The sequence below is a fragment of the Mya arenaria genome, chromosome 4 (assembly GCF_026914265.1).
Source record: "Mya arenaria isolate MELC-2E11 chromosome 4, ASM2691426v1".
Lineage (NCBI taxonomy): Eukaryota > Metazoa > Mollusca > Bivalvia > Myida > Myidae > Mya > Mya arenaria.
In genome coordinates, this window is record NC_069125.1 from 75351149 (window position 1) to 75360280 (window position 9132).

Here is a 9132-nt window from a genome sequence, read left to right on the forward strand (position 1 = left end):
TTGTGCCCCCGGTCATAAACTGTGACTGGGGGTCATAATTTTACATCTCCCCTACACATAGAAAACGCCCTTCACATAGTACCAACGGTTGCACTGCTCATTTTTAGTCACTATTATGCATAAAAGTAATGATGCGACTCATATTTCTATAAGGATCAGTTTGCTAAGTTACAATATACTTATATTGATAAAATCACCATGTCCAGTCTTCACGTGGTTTGACGGTGAAGTTAATGCTAAATGATGGTGGAAAACAACCTACTGGGTATTTCACCTCTGTACCACCGTACTCATTTGAAACGTTGTAATACATTGTAGTCAGTTTAACTTGAGATTTTTAGTTACTGGAGCGGTAGAGACGTATCGGTAATGCACCTGTTGAGTGGTGGTAAACTGAAATAGATTTTACGCAGTTTACGATTAGTTACAAGCAAAGCGACCGCCCATGTGAAACAGGGCCATGTGCGAAAGCAACTGCATTTCTTTTTAAGCACTGTAAATATATGTCGTATTTTTACGGGAAAACCATAGTTTATTAAATTAAATTTTGATAGTTCTGTATTTTTACGGGAAAACCATAGTTTATTAAATTAAATTTTGATAGTTCTGTAACTTAAACGCCGTCGACGGTTGCCAGCTGATATGTCAATGTACCAGCTGTTTATGACCTGTCAGTCAAATATGATCAGGCTTATTAGTCCCCTACGAGGACTATAGGAATGCCCTCCGTCAGTCTGTCCGTCCGTCCGTCTGTCCGTCCGTCCGTCCGAAAATCTGGATCCCGCGATATCTTCAAAATACTTAAAAAAAATTCATGAAACTTGGAATAGTGATAAAGGGCAATATGGAGATTATGCACGTCTTTTTATTTATTTATTTTTTTCGTTTTTGCGTCCGTCTGTCTGTCTGCTTTAAAAAACATTCAACACATCTTTAACCTAACTGGATTCCACTATATCTCCAAAAGTACATTGAATTTTTTTATGGAACTCCCCTACCGGTGTAACCGAGATAGGATTGCCCTCCGTCCGTCTGTCCCGTCTGTCCGTCCGTCCAAATTTTGTTTCCGGGCTATTTCTTGAAGACTATTGGCCAGATTTCAATTATTTTTTTTAAGAGTTATAGCATTTGACTAGCAATTTGCAATTTTCAAGCGAAATGAATGGGGGATTTTTTTCTTAAAGTAGTTTGTATAGAACATATCAACTGTAAACTTGAGAAAGATATTATTAAGAAACAGAGTAGTGCTTTTTTATTTTCCTTCCATTTTTGTCGAGCCCACCTTCGGTGAACTCGACCCTTAGTCGCCAGGTTTTGATGTTCGCTATATGTGCGTGCATGTGTCCGTCCTGATTTTTACGGACCATAACTCCAATTTGAATGAAAATGGAGGAATTTCTGTAAAAACTTCACACAAGTGATCACCTCCATGAGTTCTAGTTCTGCGCGCATGAACTGGGTTTATGGGTCAAAGGTAAAGGTCTTCTTAGAGATCACTGATAAATGCTTGTGCAGGGCATATCTGGTAACTGCATGAAGAGATTTTTTTTACTATAACTTCACACAAATGTTAACTACCATGAGATCTAGTGTCGCACGCATCAACCAGGTCTCCAGTTAAAGGTAAAGATAACAGAGGTCATTAGAAGTGCTTTTCTAGAGGATATCCTATATGCATGAGGGAATTTTTATGCAACATCTTAAAACTGCGATGCTGGCCCGTAGACATGCAGAATGAAATTCTAGTTTCTATGCAAACTCAAACTTGAAAAGAAACATCTATCGGCTGGGGATATACTAGTATTGTCTTTGACAATGCATCGTTGATTAAAATAAGTATTGTAAAATGCTTACATTTATACATTTCAGGAAACAAGTACATTGTCGTTATAACAGAATATTTGACAAAATGGGTAGAGGCAGAAGGGATTCCAGACAAGTCATCTGAAACTGTACTATCAGTATTCACAAAGTTTGTCACGACACATGGTTGCCCCAGCGTATTAATAACGGATCAGGGGAGAGAATTCTGCAACGACTTGAATGAAAAGTTTTGCAAGCAGTTTGGGATAGAACATAGAATTGCATCAGCATATCACCCACAAACAGGAGGACATACTGAAAGATTTAACAGGACTTTGTGCGATATGCTTGTGCACAGTGTAGATTTGTCGCAGAAAAATTGGGACATTAAGTTACCATACGTACTGTTTGCCTATAGAACGTCTAAACATGAGTCGACGAAACAAACACCATTCTATCTTGTGTTTGGAAGGCACGCACGCTTACCAATAGAACTAGACTTAGCAATGCAATCGGATGATAACCAAGACTCTGAATTGTCACTAAAGGAAAGAATAGACTCGTTCATTAAACTGTCGTGCAACAGAAAAGAAGCATCGTCCAATATTAAAACGGCACAATCGAAGCAGAAGAAATATTACGATTCTTCACTACCTAAAGACGATACAGCAGGTTTTGAAGTCGGCGACCAAGTCCTTCTTCATAACACCAGAAAATTGACGAGAAAAGGAGGGAAATTGGGTCTAAAATGGAAAGGACCATTCAAAATAACAAAAGTAACTGGAAAAGGCACTTATTTCCTAGAAGGAATGAAAACAAGTGTAAGTGGGAACAGACTGAATCGCTATAGGCAGAGTAATGACGATGCTGCTACAGATAACACAGAAAAGCGACCAACTGAAGGTCCAAAAGATGACCACAGTCTAATAAACAAAGAAACAGGAACCCAAGCAAACGAGAAAGCGTTTGAAAGACCTGCAAAAAGAAACGATAAATCTGACGACTGCAATCTCCCTCCAAAAAAGAGAAGAGTATCGCGAGAAGATGTTGCAACACAACCTACCAATTCTACAGAATCTACTAATCAAGAACCCCAACCATTTCAATTCAGACCATCTAATCAAGAATGGCAGGAACAAATCTCGAGTGTATTTAAGTCGGCAGTCAAAAACACGTATGCATCCGGTCCAGACAAATATATACGACGAGACGCCAAACCTACTAAAACTGTAAACATGCGTGGGGATGGCAATTGTTTGTTTAGAACATTCAGTTATTTAGTTTTTGGCGTACAAACACACCATAGCTTGATAAGGCAAGCGATTGTTGACTTCATGAAAGAAAACGAAACTCTAATGAAAGGCATTACACGTGATTCGGTTTCCAGATATCTAGACACGTCAATGATGGCCTCCGAAAACACTTGGGGAACAGAAGTGGAGATATTTGCTTTTGCAACTCTCACCAGAAGCGTTGTGTATGTTTATTCACAGTATGGCAGTAAGGAACAGTGGCGTTGGTTAGAATACAAACCGTTAGGCCTCATTGGTGGTAATTTAAGGGGTCGAGCAGTGTACATTCAGAATTCCAGCGACCATTTTGTCCCGGTGCTAGAGGTAGATGGCGAAGAGTTCTCAAGAAAGCCATACAAACGAATTCGGAACCACATTCCAGAAAGATACCACGCCCTTATAAGTGATGACATATTAGATGCTGCTTTAGTGAATTGTTACGCAGACGAAGCCTTGCTATTAAAACTTGACAAAAGTGTAAAGACTGTATATGTGAAGGCTTTTACTAACACGCCTTACAATGTAGAAGGGCTGCGTGGGTTATCTGACGAGGTGGATGCAAATATTTTCAATATAGTATGTGACTGGAGCGATGTCGAAAACATACTTAATTGATAAGTGACACGTGCAAGAATAAATCAACAACTCAGTGGAGAACGATACAATTTATGCTAAATTTGGTTTAACATATTGCATCTGATGAGCATAACAATGCGTGCTAAATATACCTTGTGTGATTTACTAACTAAAATAATAGCTTAAGATATAAACATATGTGACATGTAGTTTTACCAAAGCACAGGTCAACACCCTGGGACGTTTTGTTGGATTCGCCTCTATATTCCATACAGTTTTAAATAAAAAGTCCTTTCGTTTATGAAATTGTCCTTATTATATACCGAACAACACTCCCGAACCACGGATATATAGGATCTCACATGAGTTGTCATATGATATAAGATTTTATTAAACGAGCTCAAGAAAATGTTACATAGCGAGCCTCGGGCGAGCTTTATAACATTTTCTTGAACGAGTTTAATAAAATATTATATTTTTTGACAACGAATGTGAGATTCGTTTTATCACATGACTTAAAACATAAAAATAAAACATATAAAATAAACCCTTTTTAACGCTATGAGTACGCACGCTTTTCACGCCTTTTTTCTATATGGAATGTATTGGCGGAAATGAGTCACGTCAAAGTTATATTACACGTGTTAAATATAAAGAAATTCGTAATGATTATATTACATGAAAAACAAGCGATGTCATGTGATAAAATCAGATCTAGCAAATTCAACGATAATGCTACCAAGACCCGTATCTATATTCACACAAAAGTAAAAACACTCTAGAGGCCACATTTTTATATGAATCTTTATAAAATTTGGTCAGAATGCTAGTTAATTCGAGTGAGTTTAAAACTGAGTCATATTAGGTCAAAATTAGAAGTATGTCCGTCCGTCTGTCCGTTTGTCCGTCCGTCCGTCTGTCTGTCTGTCTTCCGGTAATGTCAAACACCCCCGGGGACGTAGACATGGTTGCGCGTCAAAATCGCAAGAAGGTTTAAAGAGTAGTTTAAAAAGATTTAAAAGAATGTTTAAAAGGGTTAACTAGAAATACATTCTGCATGCCCACGGGCAGATGTCGAGCCCGCTTTGTAGGTTTAAATTTTCACAGAAAGATTCATAATGGACATTTGTGAAGATGAAAGAATGATAATGACCTTGACCTTTGATATTGTGACCCCAAAAACAATAGGGGTCATTTACTCAATATGGGTGATCATCCTATCAGGTTTGGCAGCTGAAGGTTGAACAATAATTAAGTTATTGAGCGGAAACCGTTTTCAGTTTTAAGGTCTATGTAACCTTGAACTTGTTATTTGACATTTGACCTCTAAGTGTGACCTTGACCTTTGCCACAGAGACATAATTTTTTCGCGCGACACACCGCCTTGCCATGGAGAACATTTATGCCAAATTATATTAAAATCCCTCCATCCATATAGAAGTTATGCTCCGGACACGGATTTTGCGCCGACTCCAAGTGTGACCTTGACCTTTGACGAGCGGATCTGGGTGGTGTGCGCGACACGTCTTCTAATTAAGGTTAAAATATATCTCAAGTTAATGTTAAATTCCTTCAAAAAATGAGCGAGATATTTCGTCACGCAATCTGATTGGCACATACGAAATAAACAAGTCTCCGTGACGTCATATGGGCTGGCCACCGCTCTTCCGAATAACGGACGCGATCGTCGTGTTAATAAGATGCAATCGATTTTCTTAGAAGATAATCCAATAAATCGACTATTATTCTTTTGATATAAGTAGAAATAATATAAATGATAATATAAATATAAGAAATGAACGCCTTCTCGCTATAGTTCAACGGGTATATGAATACAACAAGTAGCGTGCATAGTTAACGTAAACCCCTTCGGGGTTTACGAACTATGCACGAGACTTGTTGTATTCATATAATCGTGAACCGACGCGAGAAGGCGTTCATTTCTTAAATATAGCTGCACTGAACTGCTCAGGGGTAGGGAGGAGGGCAACAGTAAGTGGTAGGTTGTTCCAATGGTACACAGTCCTGGGGAAGAAAGAACATTTATGATAATAAGAGGTTGCTGTAATTAACCTGTAACTCAGATCTTTTGCATGAATTGCTTATCCTTTTTGTGCTAAATGATTTCTAAAACCACTTTTCGAATGGTCATGAAAAGAAAAAAGGGATAATATTTTTAAGTCATTCATCATTGCTAGTTCCATTAATCTGTGTGGGACGTTTAATCACTATACAACTTTGATGACTACGAAAATGATTCAAATCACTAACAAACACTTGTCACTTACAGTGCACTTACAGTGATTCTGCTTGTATAATTAATAATTATTTAATTTCAATCGCAGAGAGGTTTATATAGTTGACTCCTAATCCAGTTGCACAGATTCGATTCTTAGGCGAGGAAGCTATCGAAGTATGTTACATCAGATCAGGATTAGACGAGTTCTGGTAAGAAGTCCAACGATACTAGATTGAAATCCAGCCACCCTCGCCCCCTGAAAACTAGCTAGTTCTGTGATTATAAATATTTTTGATTGTTGATATTCAAACAGGCCGTAAATTACAACAAGTAGTTGCGTATTTTGTTGATGGAACGTTCCTATGCAGTCCATCGCCTATGTTTTAAATGATAACTGAGCAGCGCACAGTTTGTATGCCTGTCACCCATACACGACCCTGGTAGGCGTCGAACTCACAACGGTGAGGGGCAAGTGATTCTCGGTCGGAGACTTTAACCATTTTTTCTTTCCACACAAATAGGCATCGGTAGTGGTAATCCCTGAAGCTTGGATCAATTCCATCTAACTGCGGTCAAAAAAAACGTGCAGTATGGACGCATGCACGGACGGGTGCCATCTCTCCTCCGATGTCTATGGATGAAGATAATTATGTTGTGCAAGTGTACCTTAGATAGGTTAGGTCAAGGTTTGGATTGGGGGGGGGGTCCTTATTCTATAGGGGGTCACATTTCTACGTGAGGGGTCATTTTTCTACGTGTGAGGAGTCATAATATAATGACCCCCCAGTCATAATATAATGACCCCCCGGTCAATATTTTATATAAAATAATGACCGGGGGTCATTATTTTATATAAAATAATGACCGGGGGGTCATTATTCTATGGGGGTCACTTTACAACGTTACACCGGCAAATGGAGCATGATTTTTCTTAGAAGATGTGTTAGCCATGTACATATATATTCCGGTATATGGAGCATGAATCAATAAGTAAGATGTGTTAGCCATGTACATATATATTCCGGTATATGGGGCACGAATCACTTAGTAAGATGTGTTTGCCATGTACATATATATTCCGGTATATGGAGCATGAATCACTAAGTAAGATGTGTTTGTCATGTACATATATATTCCGGTATATGGGGCACGAATCACTTAGTAATATGTGTTTGCCATGTACATATATATTCCGGTATATGGAGCATGAATCACTAAGTAAGATGTGTTTGCCCTGTACATATATATTCCGGTATATGGGGCACGAATCACTTAGTAAGATGTGTTTGCCATGTACATATATATTCCGGTATATGGAGCATGAATCACTAAGTAAGATGTGTTTGCCATGTACATATATATTCCGGTATATGGGGCACGAATCACTTAGTAAGATGTGTTTGTCATGTACATATATATTCCGGTATATGGAGCATGAATCACTTAGTAAGATGTGTTTGTCATGTACATATATATTCCGGTATATGGAGCATGAATCACTAAGTAATATGTGTTTGCCATGTACATATATATTCCGGTATATGGGGTACGAATCACTTAGTAAGATGTGTTTGTCATGTACATATATATTCCGGTATATGGAGCATGAATCACTTAGTAAGATGTGTTTGTCATGTACATATATATTCCGGTATATGGGGCACGAATCACTTAGTAATATGTGTTTGCCATGTACATATATATTCCGGTATATGGGGTACGAATCACTTAGTAAGATGTGTTTGTCATGTACATATATATTCCGGTATATGGAGCATGAATCACTTAGTAAGATGTGTTTGTCATGTACATATATATTCCGGTATATGGAGCATGAATCACTAAGTAAGATGTGCTTGCCATGTACATATATATTCCGGTATATGGAGCATGAATCACTAAGTAATATGTGTTTGCCATGTACATATATATTCCGGTATATGGGGCACGAATCACTTAGTAAGATGTGTTTGTCATGTACATATATATTCCGGTATATGGAGCATGAATCACTTAGTAAGATGTGTTAGCCATGTACATATATATTCCGGTATATGGAGCATGAATCACTAAGTAATATGTGTTTGCCATGTACATATATATTCCGGTATATGGAGCATGAATCACTAAGTAATATGTGTTAGCCATGTACATATATATTCCGGTATATGGGGCACGAATCACTTAGTAAGATGTGTTTGTCATGTACATATATATTCCGGTATATGGAGCATGAATCACTAAGTAATATGTGTTTGCCATGTACATATATATTCCGGTATATGGAGCATGAATCACTAAGTAAGATGTGTTAGCCATGTACATATATATTCCGGTATATGGGGCACGAATCACTTAGTAAGATGTGTTTGTCATGTGCATATATATTCCGGTATATGGAGCACGAATCACTTAGTAAGATGTGTTTGTCATGTACATATATATTCCGGTATATGGGGCACGAATCACTAAGTAAGATGTGTTTGTCATGTACATATATATTCCGGTATATGGAGCATGAATCACTAAGTAATATGTGTTTGCCATTTACATATATATTCCGGTATATGGTGCATGAATCACTAAGTAATATGTGTTTGCCATTTACATATATATTCCGGTATATGGGGCACGAATCACTAAATAAGATGTGTTTGTCATGTACATATATATTCCGGTATATGGAGCATGAATCACTTACTAATATGTGTTTGCCATTTACATATATATTCCGGTATATGGGGCACGAATCACTAAATAAGATGTGTTTGTCATGTACATATATATTCCGGTATATGGAGCATGAATCACTAAATAAGATGTGCTTGTCATGTACATATATATGCCGATATATTGACTATGAATCACTTACTAATATGTGTTTGCCATAACAATATATATTCCGGTATATGGAGCATGAATCACTAAGTAAAATGTGTTTGCCATTTACATATATATTCCGGTATATGGAACATGAATCACTAAATAAGATGTGTTTGTCATGTACATATATTTTCCGGTATATGGAACATGAATCACTAAATAAGATGTGCTTGTCATGTACATATATATGCCGATATATTGACTATGAATCACTTACTAATATGTGTTTGCCATAACAATATATATGCCGGTATATGGTGCATGAATCACTAAGTAATATGTGTTTGCCATGTGCATTTATGTCTGTTTACTGAGCATGACTCACTTGGTAAGATGACT

The 9132-nt window shown here is 37.6% G+C and overlaps 1 protein-coding gene across 1 annotated transcript in view; it reads left to right on the forward strand.

The window, feature by feature from the left end:
• The window catches only part of LOC128231350 (kinesin-like protein KIF22-B), a 101144-nt gene that overhangs the window by 61860 nt on the left and 30152 nt on the right, over positions 1-9132 (forward strand). The window lies entirely within an intron of this gene.